The sequence below is a fragment of the Crocodylus siamensis genome, chromosome 4 (genome assembly GCF_052110815.1).
Source record: "Crocodylus siamensis isolate JL-2025a chromosome 4, ASM5211081v1, whole genome shotgun sequence".
Classification (NCBI taxonomy): domain Eukaryota; kingdom Metazoa; phylum Chordata; order Crocodylia; family Crocodylidae; genus Crocodylus; species Crocodylus siamensis.
In genome coordinates, this window is record NC_143398.1 from 194039701 (window position 1) to 194060540 (window position 20840).

Here is a 20840-nt window from a genome sequence, read left to right on the forward strand (position 1 = left end):
TATACATAAAAAACTGTCAGCACTAACCTTTTTGTAATGCTAGCACAAAAAGCACTTTTTGAAAGTTTAGTCCTTCAAGACAATGCCTTTTCTACACGGTAAACTGAAGTATATTAGAAAAAGCAGCACCATATTCAGCACATTACACTTAGGCTCAAATCTTTAAAAGTGATTTGCAGTCAGCCATATCAAGAGTAATTTACTTTATGGTGCCAGAATACATTGTTTTTATCCATTATTTCTGTACCTTGAGTCTGAAATGGACCAAACCATTAGGCTAGGGACAGAAGTTATACATAAAGCAGTTTATGTGATCAGAAACTGGTTTAAACCTGTAACAGAACAGAAGTTCAGTGCATATAAACTAGTTTAAAAATGGTTGAAACTGGTTTAAGATAAATCGGGTTGAAGGTGGTATCAGACTTAACTGATTTAGGTCAAACCAGTTTATGAAACTTCTGTCCCAGACCCCTTTCTGCTTCAAGTTAAATCAGAGTCTCCCAGCATTCCAGCATTTTGCAGCCCTGGCCTGGCCTGGGCTGGGCTGCGGTTTCTGCTCCAGAAAGCAGGGCTGGCCATGCCCCTCTGCTCCTTAGCCGGAGCAGTAGGGGCTGGCTTACTGTCCCCTCCACCGCCCTTCTCCCAGGCAAACCTCAGCTGAGGTCTGGGGCCAGGGAGAAGTTAAACTTCCCTTCCCCCCAAGTACAGAGCTACCCTGCCCTGCTTACTTACTGCTGGTTGTGACTGTGGACTACAAATCCCATAAGCACCTGGAAGCAGGAAGAGGAAGTGATAAGCAACTCTGCAGACTCCTGTTGCTATGATTGTTGACTGCAAATCCCAGAGATGTCAGGGACAGCAGGAAGTGAACACATAGCCCATACTGGCTATTTGCCAGACAGCTGTGCTCTAGCACCCCAGCTTCTGCCTTGAGCCACCGCAGGCATCTGGCTGCATTTCCTGAATCAAAAGTGAATGTCCGTTCATTTGCTTATTATGGGGTGATGGGTAGGGCATACATGGGGGTGCATGTGCACCCCCTGAGCATGGCAGTGCACCCCCTGCAAAAAGGCACCACCGACAGTGTCCATGATCACCTGTGGCCACCACCAAGGCTGCCAGCAGTGCCTGCGGGTGGTTGCCAACACATGGTCGGCACTTGCCACTGCCCTGCTGCCAACAGTGCCAGAGGCATCTGTAGGAGCTCCCTGCTCACCACCACCAGGCTCCTGCCACCACCACTACACTCCCCCCAGCCGCCGGGGTACACACCATTCATGTGCTTATTGGTTCAATCTTTGCAGCTTAGACTAACTTGAAATGAATGAATTAATTCAGCCCTAGACTTTTTAACTGTCTGTACTTAGCCTTAAAGATTAGGCAGTGTGTAAAATATAAAAAGCCTCCTTTCCCATCAAAGAGTATATTTAGGGTTTTGTTAATCAGCAGTGGCTTCTAGCCAAGCTATGGCTAAGCACTGTTCTCTGCTGACTAAAATCTCTTAAAGTAGAACACATTTGAAATCAATATTAAAACAGCCTCCTATAGGATACCCTAAATACTAGTCATATTGCAAACGGGCAAAAAAAGGAACCATACAGCTAATCAGATATGTTCTCTGCTCTACACAGTTATGAAGTAACATGTTTAAAAAGTATTCAACAACTTAATTCAACTTGTCTGAAAGTTTCCACACTGCATAAATAGTGCTATCTTTTCCTACAGCATTAACTGCATGTGTATATTAGAGCATTTATTGGCTCCAAGATGAGACTTTTTTTCTCCCACTTAACATGAGGAAAAAAGATCCTTGTCTTGGATTCAAGTACAAGATGGTGGGGAGATATAAACCTGCTCCAACTCTAACCCCAACCTGGGGTAGAGGTTGGAGCCACAGCTGCTGCCTGCCACCTCCATCCCCACCCCACTTCCTGCAAGGAAGATAGAAGCAGAGGAACGGAGGCTATGGAAGCAGAGGCAACAAAGGGAGAAGGCAGCTGTGGGGCTTTGTAGGGGTGGGGGCAGGCAGAGGAGGAAGGACAGGTGGCAGGGGGTACAGGCAGCAAGAGGTGGGTGGGCAAGGGGTTCAGCTGCTTGACTCCCAAAACTTTGTGTGCCCCCATCAACTGTCCTTCTACTGCCTCCCACACTGCCTACCCTCCTGCCATTGCTTTCTGTGCTGCATCAAAGGTAGAGGCACATTTAAGGCAATCCTCCAAAAATTAGATTCTATACATGGAAAATTGTAACACAATGTATAGAACCTAATTACTTCCATATATAGAATCTAACTATTGGGTGGTCATCATGATTCAGAGTAATCTTGGACTGGATTATGCACATAGGTAGGAACCTACCAAATTCATGATTTTGCGGTTGTCACGGAAACCATAAATTTGGTAGGTCCCCCCATGAAATATCCCAGTCCCCACAGAAAAGCAGGAAAATGGCAGTAAGCCCACATGTAGAAAAAAGACAGCTGCCAACATAAAAGGGTTAGAAGCCCTGGTGTCCTGGAGCACAGGGCTGGGGAGGAGGGGTAGGAGAGCAAGGGAAATTGACTGAGGAGCCCTGGAAGTCCCACCTCTCCCTGGAGATTGATAGATGGCCATCTGTCAATCTCTGGGGAGGGGGGGAGGGCCCTTCACACCTCTGATTGGCCAAAGGGCCCTGGAAGGCCTATCCCTCCCCAGAGATTGACAGGTGGCCATCTGTTAGTGTCCCGGACAGGCAGGACTTCTGGGACCCCTCAGCCAGAGGTATGGAGGGCCCTACTGTGCTCCGCCATGAAAATGATACCCAGAGCTGCACTGGGACCACGAAATACAGAGGCAGCCTTCATGAATTATGTAAGTCCCTACCCATAGGACATATGACACAATGATCAAACGTTTTGGATTTTTTTTAATTATCTGTATTGGACCATCAGCTGGATTTGCATCATGATGGCAGGTTTACAATGATAGATGGTAGTTAGGTATGTTGGTAAGCTGAAAGTAGTTTGACACAGTTGGTTCACTTATGTAGCTACTAACAAGGGACACCACTTGAAGGCCTTTGTCCTGCCCTCCCTCTTGGCCTTGCTCAGCATACTCAACAAAACCAGGAGCACCTGTTTCATGATGTCTTGGAGCAACCTGTATATAAAAGACTAAAGTTGAGAAACTCACTTAGATGGGAAGCACAGGTACCACTGCAACAGTGTGGTAGCAGCACCCTATGGGCACTTGAACACCACCACCAAAAGTGTGATGAAACTGACTCTCATCTCAAGTGCTTCATAAGCAACCCAACACCCTATCCATCAGGACATGAGGTCCCCCACAACTTATGGATTAAACTAAACAGGATTCACTCTGGAGCTGGACACTTTAATGCCAGAGTCTACAAGGTTGACTTAAAGGACAGTCCAATATGTGAGTGTGGTGATGCACCAAGACTGTTGATCACCTCCTCACATGTGCAGCACACCCATGCACCCAAGATGAGCCACAAGCAAGCATCAATGATAAAGCAGTTGTGTGGCTATGCCACATTAATGATGTGTAGAGGGAGAAATGAAATGTATGAGACAAGAAGCAGCTAGGTTTGGAACTTCCCCTGCCATTCTGTGCATCTGTGTGATAGTTAGTTACAGGTTAAAAATTCTAACAGTAAATGTATGCAAAGTATATACATGCAGGCTCCGACTTCACTGTAGTTCTACAGTTTCCCCACTCCTCTGCTCAGAGCTCTTTCAAACCCTACTGGCTGGCTCAGCCAGCCCCAATTTCTCCCACACTCTCCAGCAGGATCCCTTGGATCCCCCCCCACCCCAACCTCAGCAGGTTTGCTTTCCAAATCAAAGGAAAGGGCTTTCTCCTGAGCTGTTAGCTCCACAACTCACCCCACCCGCTCCTTATTTCGTCACTGGAGCAGGTAAGCTACCCTTCCCAAGAAAATCTTAAGGCAGATTACAGTTTAAAGACAAAATAACTTTTAAAGCAGATAAAATATTAAATATGATGCAACCATTGCTTCCAAGCTCAGAAGGAAGCAGGAAATCCATGTTTTGGTCCTCTGCCCTCCAGTCCACTGCTCAGTGTATAGAGGGATGCACCAGTAATGCAAGCAACTGCCACATCTGCCTGAACCTTGAGTAGCACAGTGACCTCTAGTGCAGGAGGAGGAAATTGCAGGTAGCTTAAGTAATAGCCCCGCGTTGTTTCAAAACCAGATCTCAGAGATTTCAAAATAGGTCCAAAATAACACCACTGAAGACAATAACTTTGCTTTAAAAGTTATTAATCTGCTCCCATGGTGCAATAGGTTAGCTCGTGGTACTTATACAGCATTACTTGCAAAGCAATGCTGAGACTGTGAGTTCAAGCCTTACCTGGAGCATTATGTTTAAAATTCATGAGGGACCTAAATTACCCAGACATCTGCTGGGAGGAGCAGATGGCCAAAACAAACTGCTCATGTAGGTTCTTAAACTGCATGCAGGACCTCCACCTAACCCAGGAGGTGTCCAGTCCCACCAGGGGTAATTCCTTGCTAGACCTGGTCTTAGCAACAGGGGATGATCTCGTGGATAACCTGTGAGTGCACAGTAACCTGGGAGACAGTGACCATCATTTGGTCGAATTCACAACCCAGCGAAGGGTGAGTAAAATAACCAATAAGGCTAAAGTGTTAGACTTCAGAAGGGCCAATTTTAGTAAACTTAGAAGGCTAGTTAGTGAGGTGGCTGAACTCAAGAGCATCGAGCTTATGGGGGTCTAGGAGGGTTAGCAGTTTCTCAAGGGAGTGATCCTTAGGGCACAAAAGGAGACTATACCATTATGCAGGAAAGGGGGTGATGGGACAGAAAAGCCCCCTTGCCTGAATAGGGAACTCCAGAAAAGACTGGGGGCAAAGGAAGAGATTTATAGGCAGTGGAAGTGGGGGACAGCAACCAAGGAGGAATATACTTCCCTGACATGCTATTACAGGGAATCAGTTAGGCAAGTCAAGGCAGGACTGGAGCTTAGGCTGACTACAAAAATCAAGGACAATAAAAATTTCTTGTACAGTTACATAGCAAGCAAAAGGAAGGTGCAGAGTAACATAGGGCCCCTGCAGGACAAATCAGGACAGTTGGTGGTCAACACAGGGAAAAAGGCGGAGCTCTTCAATGAGTTTTTCACTTCAGTATTCCTAAGTATGGGCCAAGACAATTCCCCCAATTTGAACATAGTCCGGGAGGCACTAGACCACCAATGGTTAGTGTTGACTTAGTGAAGAAGCACTTGGAGGGGCTGAATGGGTACAAGTCAGCCAGCCCGGATGACCTCCATCCACAGGTGCTGAAGGAATTGGCCAGTGTCATAGCTAAGCCACTGGTACGGCTTTTTGAGCACCCATGGTGCTCTGGCCAGGTCCCTGAGGACTGGAAAAGGGCCAACATTGTACCCATTTTTAAGGGGAGAAGGGATGAGCTGGGTAACTTTAGGCTTATCAGTCTTACCTCTATCCTTGGAAAAACACTGGGAAAAAATCATTAAAGAGCACATTTGTGAAGGCCCAGCAGGGGAAATGATGCTGAAAGGAAACCAGCACGGGTTCATCACAGGTAGATCCTGCCTGACAAACCTTATAGCCTTTTACAACCAGGTAACACACTGCCTTGACACTGGAGCTGAGGCAGATGTCATCTACCTGGACTTTAAGAAGGCCTTTGATACAGTTTTGCATCCTAGTTTAATAGGGAAGCTAGCAGGCTGTGTAGTGGATGCTTACACGGTCAGGTGTGTGGCAAACTGGCTGAGGGACTGCACACAGAGAGTGGTGGTGGATAGGTCATTTTTAACCTGGAAGGAGGAAGGCAGTGGTGTCCTGCAGGGTTCAGTCCTTGGACCAGTGTTATTTAATAACTTCATCAGCGATTTGGACAAGGGTGTGGAGAGCACCCTGTCCAAGTTTAAAGATGACAGTAAGTTATAGGGCAAAGTTAACACACCGGAGGGCAGGGAGCAGATACAGGTCAATCTGGATAGGTTGGACCAATGGGCAGAACGAAACAGGACACAGTTCTCTTTCCTAGCTGCCTCCTTCTTGCCACCAGGCTTTTTCCCTTGCTTCCACCCTAGCACCAGTGACCTTGTGTAACCCTGGGGCCACTTGACCTTAAGTAACCGCAAGCCTCAGTTCCTCAGCCCAGCTTCTCTCTAGTCTACCAGTTCTAACCATGGTCCCGGCAACTTTCGCTCACATTAACCTTCCCCCCAGGTATCCCAAGCACACACATGCACACACTGTACCATCCAAGTTAGGAACTTACCTGTGCGTATGTGTAGGTGGGTGGCATGTGTGTGAACTAGTGACATATATGTCATATATGTCATCGTGTGCATGATATACGAATTAGTGACCTGTGTACGTGTACTGAATGTGTGGGTATTAACAACTGATTGTTGTCTAATTTTTGGTGTGTGTATGTGCTTGATAGGTATGCATGTGCCTAGGCTGGTAATCTTAGATGTGTATGTGCCTGAGTTGGTAGTGTGTGTGTATGCACCTAATTGATTTTTGAGTGTGTGCACATGCAATTGTACACCATGCCCTCCTGTCCAACAGCATGATATTGAGATCCTGAGAGTTGGCCTGACCCCACAGGGCAACAGAGCTTGAGTTCACAAAAGCTTGTGCTCTCTATACATCTTATTTAATTAGTTTATTAGGTGCATAACTAAGCTACCTCAATCTTCCTGGCTCCTTCATCTAACTTTTGAATCCAGTCCACCTAAACTTTTAAAAATACCATCACCGTCAGCAGTTTCTGTTTTTAGAAAAACAATCAAATTTATTAGTACCTCTAACTAAAGATTAGCCCAAGTAAATTCAAACAAATACATCATCAACATTCATGCATAGCATTATTTGCTTAGAGCCAAAAGCTATTATTCTAGGGAAAAGGAAAACATACTGACTATGGGGAAAAATTAAAACTTCCAAAAAGCACTTCCAGGTAAATCAGTTCAACTTGGATAATTTATATTAGCTGAAAATGTTCATGGTCTCTGCCAGAAATAGAAAGCCAGCCAAAATAGTTAGATTTCATGTGTTTCACAAAATTAGGAGCTCTGATTCATCTTGAGAACAAGCTATCTGCTTTTTCTTCAATAAAAGTATTTAAATAAAATTTTCAACAGAGGCCTGGAGGGAGAAAAGAAGTTTTATTTATAATGAACAATGTCACAGAAGTTTAAGGAACAGTCTTCAGAGCATAGGACTAGACAAAGCACAGCAATAAGATGCTAATTGGAGGCACCAGAGAGCTGCTACCTGATGAAGAAATTTTGATCAATAATCACAATCATTCATGTGTTCCTGACAAGATTTGTATTCTGACACCTCTTTCTGGGGTGCAGTTTACTTCTCTCACCAAAGCCAGCTAACTCCAACAGGGAATGCATGCAAATGCAAGTGTGACTCCCTCTTTTCCTTACTGTTTCCCCAGCACAAATTTGCTCATGGGAAGAAAGAAAAAAAAGTACAGGGCAAGCAGCTCCTGCTTATCTCCATTCTACTACAGATGCAACCAGAACAGACTGTGTGAAGTTGCATGGGCCACATTTGAAAACTTTATCTCCACATCTGTCTGTGTAAGATTAGATCATGGTAAATCTCGCAAGAGGGAAAGCTTTTATAACCAAACAAAAAAGAAAACTATAAATGTAAAAAAGAAATAAAGGCCATGGGGGAAAATAGAGTTTGTTGGTTAGTTTTATTCTCTCTAGCTACATACATTCGGTATAAAATTAATTACAAAAGCAACTGCTTCCTAGAAAACTATCTACACTCTAAGTGACTGAGATAGCTTGAGCCTGGTGCTGTAGACTAAGCATGTAGTTACCATTAAATTCATTGAGGGTTCTGAACCTCAAGGATCTATGTAGAGATGGATATCATTTACTCTGGAACAGCTCAGTGCAAAAAGCCCACAACATGGTTTTGGGTAGTGTGAATTGTAGTTTAGTAACTGAGGAGCTATTCTGTGCCAGATACTGTTCTTTATAATTCAGTGTCTCAATTAAGAATTTAATTTGAATACAAAAATATTTCATAGGGTTTAGCAGATAATTAATCTTAGGGCAGTTGGGTATGATGAATGTAAATATGTTCATTAGGACCCCTGAGTGAGAAATGAAACTCTCTCACTTCTTTCACACGTAGTACAACTCATCAAGTAGCAGAACCAGGCAACTTTATAAACTGTGTCCTGTGAAGCTCCTGCTCCTCTTAGCAAGAGTAGCTCAAAGAGGAGACTTATTGCCTATAAGTACTTTGAGAACATCACAAGGGGAAAACTTCATACGTACATATGCAGCCTGAAGCAGCTGTGTGCATATAAAACCATGTAAAATGAAATCTCAGAGACCTCCCCAGTGAGAGTTAGCACTGGTTTCATGGTTTGAATAATTCCTGCATTTTTCAATGACAGCATTTGGCAGAACACTAAAAATTGCTTGAGTTTAGCACATATGGACTCCCCCTGGAAATTTTAACACCAGAAGACCCAATTATATCATAAGAAAAGCAGCATGGAACTTTTCCTTCATATTTGTCTCTCTCATTTTTTTATGCTATATATTTGATGCAAGTCTTATAGTGCTTTCACTAGAGAATGAAAGCACCTTGGCTGACTTGCATCAAACATATAGCATAAAAAAATGAGAGAGACAAATATGAAGGAAAAGATCCATGCTGCTTCTCTTATCATACCATAGTCCTTCGTATAGTCTAACTCTGCAAATCCTACTTAAAATCCACTATTACAATAGAAAATGTATCTATGGACATGATCATGCAATTGTGAACTTCATTTACTGATTGTATCTGAAACAACCAGAGGCACTCAAAATGGCCCCAAAAGCCATCATTTATATCAGCAAACGTCAAAAAGCTTTCTACCACTAAATCTGTCCTTGTTGCCAAAATGTTTGTGACTTCAACTGCTAAATGAGGTATCCTTAAGAGGGACACACAGAGATTAACAACCACTATCCCCAAATACCCAGAAAATGACTCTGACCTTTGAAAAACCACATAGTAATATGTCAATGCTATCTTCATCTAACCTGATGAAGTCCTTCCTGCAGCCTTTATGACTGATGGCGACATTGATATCCTAACTGTAGGCACTGGCAGCATTTCCATCATATCTGTCTGCAAGCCACTGTGTGTTTGAGTTTGCTTGGTCACATAATCTAAACCATGAAAAAATGCAGGTGATCATCAGTGACCTTAATAGACATAGAGTCAATTGATGAAAAACATGAGAAAAACCAAAACGCACACAGAGCTTGATCCACCATCCTTAGTTTCCCAGTTCTTTCAAAACAGCTAATGACACTGAGGCTACAATCCTAGTCTAGTATCTCTTAGAAACAGGGTAGCTAGTTTATGCAACAAAGTTAGTATAAGACCAATTCCATTTTCACAGAGCTGATGCATCTCCAGTAGATCAATACAGCCATAACATCAAATTCACTATCATTCCTTCCTTCAAGGACATGTTAAGAGGCAAGCTGTGAAGCGAAGTACCCACATGGTTGGAGCTCTGGGAGAGAGTAATGTCAGTCAATATTAAAGTATTCCAAAAACAATGAATCATGTTTTACTTTTGAGAGCATAAGAAATACAAAAATCTAAACAGAATAATAAAACACCTTTACGCCACTCCTTGGCTTTGTTTTCTCATTATTCTGGAGTGTCTTGTCAGGTTGCTTTCCACTAAAAGTCTTGGCTAAAAGCAGCTTTTACAATGACATACATAAAAGATTAAATTAGCAAAAATAAAGCCCAAACTCCTCCATTTTTTCTCATTCACAGCAATTTCACCATTGTCAGTTTCACAAATTAACAGATGTTCAGTCCTGCAAAACAAACCAGGTAAAGAATACCTCTTCCCCCCCCCACACACCCATTTAATTCTTGTTGTAGGATAAGGGTGCTAGCCGGTCAGTGGAAAAATCCCATATCAAAATGAATGAGGGAGCTAGAAAAACCCTTTTATTTTTTTAAATAATAAGTAATCAATTAAGTGGTACTCTTTTAGAAATTTAATTTTAATAGTAAATTCACAGAAACATTAAGTGATAGTATATCACCTAAAATATCAACACTTCAAGTAAAATTCCTGTTCTTTTCATTTTACCAAATTTAGCCAAAGGGACACCAACTAGAGTCTAAACCTTTCACCTATAGTCCATTGTGTTTTGTTGCTACATAGCTCCATCTATTGGGTACTTGGAGGTACAATACTGAGACTCATAACTTTATGTTTCACAGAACCTTTAACCACAACACTGTCAAAGAAGTTACAGCTATATTTGTCAGAGAGTTTCACAGATATTTTCTTCTAGAAAAAGAATTGTGAATGTAAGGAACCTTCAGTTTCATTGTAGGTTCTGGAGGGAAAAATTCAAGAGTGGTCACAGATTGTCTGGTAGTTCTCTTTCTCTCCTTCCCAATATGATGCTTGCTTTCTTATCCCATCCCTATTAATCTGTTTATCTTGCCTCACCCTAGTTCCTGTTATCTTTGCCTATACAGGCCCAGTCTTATTTCTCATGTTTCTTATCCTAGTCATTCACTGCCCAGACAGTCACTGATTCCTTTTACCTGTCAGCTACTTAGGTATACAGAATCTCTGACATTTTTAGTTGCAAAGTTACTTAACTAAGCAGCTGTTAAGTGAAATTTTCCAAAGTTTATAACTGTCCAAATTTGGACAGATTTTCAGAGGAACAGGAAAAGGTTTGTCTGACACAAAAGCCACCTGCTTGACAAAATTCAGGGCCCTGTTTTTAAACAGGTTGATCCTAAAACATCTAAAAAAAAGTCATATTTTTTTAAGATGATAAAACAATGAATTTCCTCTAAAGTAATAATGAAAAACAGTTTGGCTGATTTTTTTTCATAAACTTTCAACCTGAAGCAGACACCCCCTCATCAAAACTTTCAGGCAAGCAATTCAAGCTAGGCAAAGATATAAACAAATGAAAAAACAGTCCTACAAGCATCAGGCCACCTTAATAACAGCTGATGCTACTAGACGTATTATATTACCGGCTAATTTTTGGTCACTTGTACTTTCTAGTTAATATACTATGAGATATTAGTGGCAGCATAAGCAGCCAGTCTTCCCATCTTTTCTGACCCTGTCAACCAGTCTACCTAAGAAGGTTATATTAGATTAATCTGGTACATAATATTCCAATAACAAACAGCTGGAATGTTGTTTGTTGAAAAAAAGAAGTGAATAAGTCAAAACAAAACAAAAAAGACCTTGCTGCAGGACTGATTTTTTTTTAAAGCAAGCTCTCTTTTATTTGTTTTGCCATGCCCTTTAAGTTCATGTCCTTTTAAATAAACAGAATAAATATTTAGCATATGAATAAGAAATTCATACTCAACCACAAAACCCTCACATGTATCTTAACAGAGATCAGAAAACATAAGCAGAAAAGAGACATAAGTGGCTCTCTGCCACTTTTCTGCTTTTTCCCTTTTCCCCAGTCCTGAGATTAATCAGGGGCAATCTGAGACTGTAGCATAATTTGAATAATATCTAGGCTGCTTTAATTTACACTAGTAATAACAGCCTCCCAAGACTATTCTCAAAGCTATTATTCACAGAATACATCAACCCTACATGTTTGCTAGGAACATAGGACAGAATCATGGCTACACAGGCATTAGGCTATTGCTCTCCCATGCAAAAAGGATCACCTGTGTTAAATGAACAATTAGCCAATCAATGAATTAGTTAGTTGGCAAACAGTAAATGAAAGGAAAATTGGGCAGGTTGCTCTCACTAGGCATTGGCTTGCAGCCTGGCCCCACAAAGTGCCACAGTGATTAATTAGTAATAAAACACACACAAGACACAATATGAGGAGTAATGAATCAAGGATTGAAACAACAAGATCTACAAAAATAATCAACAACAAAACAATCAATGACAGTGCTGCATTTCAATACTATCAGTAACCATAACAGACACAAGATGTATAAATAGAGAAGGAGTTCCCAGAGAGGTTGCTAGAAAGCAACCCCTGCTCTCATTTACTCTCTCAATACACAGTTGCTAACAACCACACCACTCACACAAATTCACTCTCACTATCTCAGCACTGGCTACTCCTCTGAGGAAATTGACCTCTAGGGTGGCCATCATAGGGAACAGTCCAGTTGTCCTCTGTCAATACAAAACCCAACACCTTTATGTCCTCTATAAAAAACAGAGGACATAAAGGCATTGGGTTTCATATCAATAAAGGACAGAGTAGCAGAAAACTGGAATGTCCTCTATGATGGCCACCCTATGGGCCTCCCAGGCCCTCACCTCCACACACACACACACACACACACACACACACACACACACACAGAGGAGATTGACTGCCTCAGTCCGCACCCACTCTGACACATGACGATCAAGACGTTCATGGGATATTGTCCTCCCAGGACCTCACCCAAACAACACACGGTCAATCACAACAAGGTATTGACCGTCCCCAATCCTCACTCATGCTGACCCATTCCTCACAATCTCTCAAGCTTCAATCTCTCACAGTCACACAGTCACTCCTCTCCACAGGTACAATCACCCTATATAAACCAGCACCCAACAGACATGTCACATACGCCACGAAGCACCTCCAATGCTACCTCACAAAGGTACAACACTCTTCCTGCTACCTCAGTTGTTGTTGGGCATCTGTCTCTCTAAGTCAGTCAACCATCTCTAAGTAGGTCACCTTTAGCAGTAGGTCAAAAGTCCACCTACTGAGCAACCCGGGGGACACTGCAGCTTTTGGCCTCAACACCTGAAGTCTTCATTTGGCACTAAATAAAGGCACTAATAAATCCTCAGCATGGATGAGGATCTGAGTACCCTAAATTGTTTTAAAACATTTACTTGGTTAGACCGTAGGTCTGTCTAGCTCCAGGGTACTTAACCCTTGGCCTGTGGGCAAGATCCAGCCCCAGCACTATCACCTGGCCTGCAGGGTTCCCCTGGGCCTGAAAATTCAGTAGCAGAGTGGTAGCCCTGGACAGGGACAGCATGGGTGCAATTCTAGTGCATGAGGCCTGATCCCAGCATGCAGGGTTGGGTGGAGGCAATGTGGGGCCCCAGGGCCTAATCCTGGAATGCTGGGGCCAGCCAAGGCCCCAAGGGGCCTGATTCAGGTACACAGGGCAGGTGGAGGTGGCATGGGCCCAATCCAGGTACATGGAGCTAGATCTGTTCCACAAATCAGCCCTGTGAGACTCATATGGCCCATGGGGCCAAAAGATTGAACACCACTGATTTACCTTGCACGGTGGCAGACAGCAGACACTAAAAGGGAGAGCACGTCTACATTTTCTGCTTCCTGCTCCTCTCCCACTATAACCCCCATGACTAAGAGCCTCATCAGCTGACAGGGCTCCCAGCCCCAGGGGTGTCCCATGCATCCCCATGACTGGAAAACCACAGCTGAAGCTGTGTCCCACCCAAGAGGGTGCCTGGAGTACCCCGGCAGCTGGACACCATGTCAGTTGCGATCTCCTTGCCACGGGGACCACTGGAGTGCAGCCACAGCTGATAGGCCAGGTCAGCTGATGGGGCTCCCAGCTGCAGAAGCTTGCTTCTTACTGGTTCAGGGGGAGCCCATCTTCTTTCTGTATAGGTAATGAAGTGTGATGGGATCTGATTTGTGATCCCAAAATCATACCTCCTGCCATGCATCAGACCCCATCATGCCTTTATCTCGGGGGTGGGCAAAATATGGCCTGTGGGCTGGATTCGGCCCGCAAGGTCATTCTATCCGGCCTGCAGGGCCCCTAAAAAATGTAGAAAATTAATATTTCTCTGCCCTTGGTTCTGTAAAAAATGACAGGAAGCAAGGGCAGGAGGACCCAGGGGAAGCCCGGTAGGCTCCAACAACAGAGGGGCCCGCCCAGCTGGAAGCATGTGGCTGCCCCACACCGGAATCACAGGTAAGTGGGGGGGCGGGGAGAAGGGTAGGGGGGACCCAAGGCAGGAAAGGAGCACAATGGGAGGGAAGTGACCCCTTCACCACCCTGTGGCTGGCGCCCCATGCTGCAGCTGCTCGCAGCCTGCGTGGGGCTGCCTGTGCCTGCTCCAGACAGCCCCACATGGCCTGCAAGTGGTTGCAGCAGGAAGCGCCGGCCATAGGGTGGGGGATGGGCCACTTTTTACCCCATGCTCAGCTTTTCCCTGGGCTCCTTCCCTGTGCAGGGGAAAGCAGCCCCTCGTCTACCCCATTAGTGGTGCTCTCTGCTGCAAGTGCTCGCAGCCCATGCGAGGCTGTCTGCAGCAGGCACAGGCAGTCCCAGGCGGGCTGCAAGTGGCTGCAGGGTGGGGTACCGGGCATGGGGCGAGCAAGGGGCTGTTTTTCCTCTCTCCCCCCCACACTCAGCACCACCTTGTAACCTGGCCCCACTGCCAGGGTGGCAGCAGGGCTGGGTTACAAGCTGGTGCTGAATGTGGGGAAGAGCTGCCCCTTGCTTGCTGCGTGGCCGGTGCCCCACGCTGCAGCCAGTTGCAGCCTGCCTGGGACTGCCTGTGCCTACTCCAGACAGCCTCACGAGGGCTGTGAGTACCTGCAGCAGGGAGCACCGGCCATGGGGTGGGTGAGGGGCCTCTTTTCCCTGCACTCAGCACCAGTTTCTTCCCTGCTGGCAAGCAGGGGGTCAGGGCTGTGTGCTGCCCCCTGCCTGTACCTTGGGACAGGGGAGTACTGGGTGTGAGTGGGTGGGGAGCCAGTGGGAACACAGGACCCACACTAATGTCCTGGGGCCAGCACCGGCAGGGCCCAGAGCAGGGTGGCAGAAGCATGGGGTCCTGGCCAGCAGGGGCTCTATGGGGCTTGGCCAGCTCCCTGCTCTCCCTGCTGATGCAGCCCTGCCGAGGTCCATGGACCCCTGCCAGCCTGCGCCCCGCTCCGGGCCCCACCGGTGCTGGCCCTGTCAAGGGGCTAGCCATGTGGCCCTCGACAGCCTGCCAAAACTGGGTAAGCAGCTCTTCCCTGAAATAATTGCCCACCCCTGCTTTATCTGCGTGTGCAGAAGAGTCCTAAGGCTTCAATCATTTTTTGACTACAGAAAAGTAATACAACAATTCTTGTGTTGCAAAAAAATCAAAAGGACCACAACAGTTCAAACTGTTTTTACCACTATGGATTCCTATTTGAAAAACTCTGGGTTTATTTTATAAATCATATTTGCACATCTAATGGTAGTAGCATTGCATGGCATCCCATGTGACACTTGGCAGATTATCAGGGAACCCCAGGGTGCTGTAGCACCCTGATTGAAAATCACTGTTCTAGATCTTTATCTACTGTGACTATCATAGGGTGCAAACAGAAGTTACATTTTTCATGCAATCAGGCCCCTGAAAGCACTCTACAGCCATGCCATGACATATATGCATGGCTGCAGAGAGCTTTTAAAGTGGCTGATAGCATGAAAAATTAACCCTGCTCAAATAAGGTATCAGATGAAGGTGCTCTGCTTTAGTGTGCCTTAAGGAACTTGTGTTCTGTACTGTGGATATTTCACACGTTGGGGCTGGGTTGATGAAGACCAGCCCAGCCCCTGGGGCTGTCAGCCAGAGGAGGGGGGAGCAGGGAGAAGGAAGGCATCAGCAGTAAGCTGCTCCTTTCACAAACTGTTGGCTTGCCCAGCCTGAGCTGGAGAGGGGGATGGATCAGAGCTCCCTTGCCTTGCAGCACTGCCCAACCCCCCTGGGGGGAGCTAGGCCAGGCCCATGAGGCAGGAACACTCTGGTCCACCCCCAAACCCTCCAGCTCAAGCCAGCAGCTTGTAAAAGGAGCAGCTTACTTTTAAAGGGCTCACAGACAAAATGTCTGTTGGGCCAGAGGGTGGGGCACTCTAATTCACTGCTCTAATTAAAGCGATCTAATTCTAATTATAGTGCTCTAATTCTTTAATTTATCTAAAGCTCCATGAGTGAGAGCAGGGGCCTGAACATCTGTCAGTGCCCATAATGTGTTCCTACTTGACTTGCTTGGGACTTCAAGGTGCTAGTGTATGATACAGGTACTAAGTACATAAATACCAAACAGGGATTGTTAGCAAACATCTGTTTAAGACCACTGGGATAATAACAGGAACATCATAAATGATGGTCATAAGTTGCTAAACATATTATTTTCCTAGTAATATTTTGTGCAGGAGGAAAGCTTACATGTTCAAATGTGCATATACTTGATATAGATATTTTTAGAGCTGCAGGGAATCCCACAAATGAAAGATACTGTAACATCAAAAACCTTTTTCAGATGATCCATTAATGTATATATTTCCAGTATGATTATATAGTAGTACAACAGATAAATTGTTTTCACTCTTCATCTACCTACCTTTAAGGTTAACATCAAAACTCATCCATGCATACTACACAGGCCTTCTGAAGTGGGAGGTTTTGCAGCCGCCAACATAATAATATGTTATCATGCAGCTCAGTAGAAGGGTATTATCAACTGTAGTGTGAAACCTTATTCAGTGCTGTGGATTGCTATAGAGGAGGAATAGTTCAAAGAAACTAAGCTAAAAAAACTTAAAGCCCACCACCTTTATTCAGACTTTGAAATCCCTAGATAAATTTGAAAAGTTGCTTTCCCCTATGCAGAAGACAAAATTTCACTAGCTAGTAAACCAGTTTGCAGCCAGATTCTTTGAATATTAATAAATATTACAGAATATTGTATTTACATACATAATCATTATATTGTTAGTACAGATAAGTTCTAAGAATTGTTACTTTGGTTGTGGGGGGGTTGTTAGTTTTCTAAGTGTAGAAATTTGTGTACAATAGAAAAGGTACTTTTCACCACTTTTCCAGAACTCAAAAATGGTTGAACTCTTTAAACTAAAAGTTGCACATCCTTTTTCACAAAGTTTAGACAACTGCAGCCCCACAGGTGAATGTTTTTGTTAACCAAACATCTGAAGAAGGAAGTTGTTTTTCAGTTGTATCATTACATTGAATTGTCTGTAGCTCTTAGCATAACAGGGCTCTGATCCTTGTCACTGGTCTTTGATCGTTGTCACTCAATACTAGTAGTAATAAAAGAATGGTGTGAACAATTGTCTCACAAAGCAAATCTTGTCAAATTTTTCAAGAACAATTAGATCACACCCAGGTAAGACCCGGGTACTTTAAGAGTCTGTTTGTTCCATACTCAATACAGATAACAATACAGTTTTCAAACATATTCAAAAGGAATAACTCCTACCCACCTGAATTCTAATTGAGAAAATTAGAGGTACAGACATTTAATTGTGATATTAAATCATATTGGGATGATTGCTATATTGTTGCAGAACTTTGTTACCTTCTATAACTTAGCTTATTTATTCTCTAACCAAGCAAAATGCACCACCTGCTGGTCAAAAATATTGCTGCAGGCATAAAACTGTCCTTTATATGTGCTACAAGCAGATTGAATGTGCTGCTGTTCATCACCTGCAAGGCTAAAACTTGCAAAACTGGAAATTTACATACCTGAATTATATAGTTTAATTCACTATAACCAGGGGATGTTCTAATATTAGAAAAATTAATCATTGTTACTGTTATCATCATGATTGTTAACCATCATCACCATTATCCACAGTATTATTTCTGTAACTTTTAGCACAAATGTACCGAAGTACGAAGGACAATTTTTGAATGCACAAAGAGCAATCAAATGCCCAAGATCCACAGGAGAAGGGGATGCTGAATAAGTGGGTTGTTACCCTTCCCCACATATGGAAAACCTAGTAGAGGGCCTCTCAGGCTTGCTATAATCCTTTCATGGGAAAGACCATGGGAATGATTAAGCCAGATACGAGGGTTGTATTTTGACCTCTCAGTGGCTCCCCTTCAGAGAAATACTACAACCTTAGATTGCATTATTTTCCTAAGGTATCTTCTGTTAAAAGGCAAGGCTCAGGGAATAAGACTTGGTGATGTAACTCCACTTAGCCATGCACTAAGGATTTGATAGCACAGTCTCTAGTCTCCTAGGCATCTCCTGGGACCTTCACAAATAAAACTGCCATGAGAGGTGGGAAACTATCTCCCATTGCACAATGAAACAGTTCTAACCTGTACATATAATGTATTATGAAAACATTGGAACTAGCACTGTCACAAAAATAGGAAGTGCAATGTTCTCTGAAGACATACCATTCTGTCATCATTATTTTCCTAGACACTTGATAAAATGATGAATACAGAATTGTAGAGGATGGATTTTTTGTTTGTTTGTTCACTCTATATATTTCATTGGAATGGTAGGAGCTTTTTGGATATTATTGTGGAAATGAATTAGACAAGGATGCTTAGAGAATGAGAGGAATGCTTAATCTAAAAGAAATAAATAGTTGCCATAATTTATTTAAAGGCTGAAAAGAAACAAAATATAACAATTCTCTCTACTGACTGCACAAAAAACCAAGTTACTAACAAATAATTAGTAAACAAGTGAATTGTAAAACTGATTTGTAAACTACAGAATGATGCTGGTACATTAGCAACATTAATTTCTACTTTATTGGAAAACATTCAAGGTTTGCCAGATGGTAGAGGGCAAAATCAGACTAACAAAGATGTTATTTTTAAGCTTCTGAGATAATTTCTCTAACAGCAAAGAGGAAAAATATGAACAGATCATTGAAAAAATTCTGCTTGGGTGTATTATTTTTAATGGACTATATTATTCAAAAATACAGAGGGATGAAAACAGTGAAAGTGAGGAGTTCACATAAATGTTCAAGTAGTTAAGGGCCAGACCATAAAAAAAGACTAAGATGCCTAAAGCTGAAGCACAAGGATGCTTAAAGCTGAAGTTCAAAACTGCAAAAAGGCTGTGCACTAACTTAGACTATGCACCTGTCTGAATTTAATGTAAGGTATGCCTTCACTGAGTAAACAGCTCTGAAACTAACTAGCTCCCTTCAAGGTTTGTAATGCTAAGTTTGGGGATCACTACTGAAAATGAAGGTAGCCATGACACTGAATGGCTCTAGTCATTTTCAGATTTCTAATAGTTGCTCTTGGATAGCTACTTCCCCTTCACTGTTTTTGCAGCTGCCAAAAGGGTCCAATCAGTTAAAAAGTAGACAGTCATAGTGACAGTCTGCAGTTTGGGGAGCATAGTTAAATTACAAAGTAATTTTGTTAAATTACGAAGACAGTAGGGGCTCAAAAATACTATACATGGATGTGGTTTGTAGGCATTTAACCAACATGCAAATAACTAGTTTGTAACAGTAGGCAACAGATTGGAACTGACATTACCTAATATATATGGAGTACACTGCATTACATTAGGCATGTGAAAGTCTTTAGATAACACATGTGAACAGTCCTTGAAGCAGAATCTAGACCCCTGATCTCCTCCTGTGACGGAGACTTTAACACCAACAGCTGAAAGCCCAGCATCACTTCCCGGGGAAATTGAAACACATTTGTTTTTAATCCCCTGATGGGGGCCTGACTCTCTCACTTCCTGAGCAAGTGCTTAGCCATTCGACTATGTACTATGGAAAAGTGGAAGAGAGGATCACTTACCAAAAGCCACGTTTAAAACATAGTGATCACCATTAATTTGTGCGAGGAATTGGATGATACTGGTCTGTGTGACAGGCATGCTTTGGAAATCTACTGAAGTGAATGAACCCTTCAGGTTTTATCTAGTTTCTGGCTCCCTATCACATCAGGCCTGGACCTGCTGGTAACTTATCCCTCCCTGTCAAAGCTGAGGCAGTTCCAGGCTTGCATAGGGACATACATCTGGGTGCCAGGCAAATTTTAACGTAGAGAGTGAGATAACTATAGAGTTTAGGCACCTGTAGGGTGAGGCAGCTCCTGGGCAGAGGTTTTTCCACAATGCTGGACTTGGGTGCCTGACTTTCATCTGTTTTGCATTTTAAACCTTCACATTTTAGATCTAGGGGCAGATCTAAGGAAGATGCAATGGTGCAGTTGATTCCTGCCCCACTCAAACGTTAAAACCAACAGCCTGAGAGAAATGCATCAGCACTTCAATTTAGGCAGTGCTGACGGGGTCAGTTGACTTGGTGGCTCATGACAGCCTCCTCTGTCAGGCCACTGAGGATGCGACCCTGTGGCTCAACAATTATGCACACGCTGCCTGGCATGGCTCACGATCATCTCCCTGCTTCCTACCAATCTTCCCACTGCACAGGTGTTAGCCACAGTCCCCTTTTTTAACGGTCTGAATTTTCTTCTGCAGCCTCCCTATCTGCTAGCTGTTCCTGAGCTTGCTGCTCTTCTGTTTCACAGGCTCCTTTTCCTTCACTGGTTTTAAACCTGCCCCTGCAGTAACACAGCTCCCGAGTTCAGCTGTGGCAATGTTACCCCAGGGGCAAACCTGGCTAACAGCAAAGGACCGGAGGCTGCTGTGAAGGCACTCTCTCTGAATAAGAGCCTGAGGTGTAACTGTAAAGCGGAGGGCATTCATGGCACACCTTTCGCTTCTTTTAACTTAGTTTGTTGGGTTAGTTTGGGTTTTTTTTTAAAAAAACCTAATGTAAAATCTAGCCAGTTGGGGCATACTGGCTGAGCGGGGACACTCGGGAGAGGGAGACCTAGCCCGGCCCTGGAAAAGGAGAAATCCGTGCAACCGCTGGTGCCCACATGCCGCTGGGATGAACCCCAGCCCGGGCTAAAGCTCGGGGCAGCCGAGAGCCTCCCCCGGGCTCCGCTGAAGAGCCACGGGCGCTCCAGCCGCGCGCGCGGGAAGGCCGGCGGTTGCCGTGGCGAC